This window comes from Vigna umbellata, chromosome 9 (assembly GCF_029865625.1).
Source record: "Vigna umbellata cultivar VRB3 chromosome 9, Vumbellata_1.0, whole genome shotgun sequence".
NCBI classification, from domain to species: Eukaryota; Viridiplantae; Streptophyta; class Magnoliopsida; order Fabales; family Fabaceae; genus Vigna; species Vigna umbellata.
Genome location: NC_142173.1, coordinates 41,963,620 through 41,964,443, shown reverse-complemented (window position 1 = coordinate 41,964,443; position 824 = coordinate 41,963,620).

Sequence of the window (824 nt, the reverse complement as noted above, 5' to 3'; positions counted from 1 at the left end):
TAAGTGGACGAAGTTGACGAAGGGGAGGAAGTGGACGAAGTGGAGAATGTGGACGAAGAGGAGGAAGTGGAAGAACTGGATGAAGTGGAGGAAGTGGACGAAGTTGACGAAGTGGAGGAAGTGGAGGAAGTGGAGGAAGTGGAGGAAGTGGAAGAAGTGGAGGAAGTGGAGGAAGTGGAGGAAGTGGAGAAAGTTGATAAAGTTGGCGAAGTGAACGAAGTGGAGGAGGTGGAGGAAGTGGAGGAAGTGGACAAACTTCACGAAGTGGACGAAGTTGGCGAAGTGGACGAAGTGGAGGGAGTGGAGGAAGTGGACGAAGTTGACGAAGTGGAAGAAGTGTAGGAAGTGAATGAAGTGGAGGAAGTGGAGGAAGTGGACGATGTTGAGGAAGTGGAGGAGGAAGTGGAGGAAGTGGTGGAAGTGAAGGAACTGGACGAAGTGGACAAAGTGGAGGAAGTAGAGGAAGCGGAGGAGGAAGTGGTGGAAGCAGAGGAAGTGGACGAACTTGACCAAGTGGAGGAAGTGGAGGAAGTGGAGGAAGTGGAGGAAGTGGAGGAAGTGGAGGTAGTGGAGAATGTGGACGAAGTGGAGGAAGTGGAGGAAGTGGAAGAAGTGGAGGAAGTGGAGGAAGTGGAGGAAGTGGAGGAAGTGGAGGAAGTGGAAGAAGTGTACGAAGTGGACGAAGTGGACGAAGTGGACGAAGTGGAGGAAGTGGATGAACTCGACAAAGTGGAGGAAGTGGAGGAAGTGGAGGAAGTGGACGAAATTGTCGAAGTTGACGAAATGGACGAAGTGGACGAAGTTGACAAAGTTGACGAAGTGGA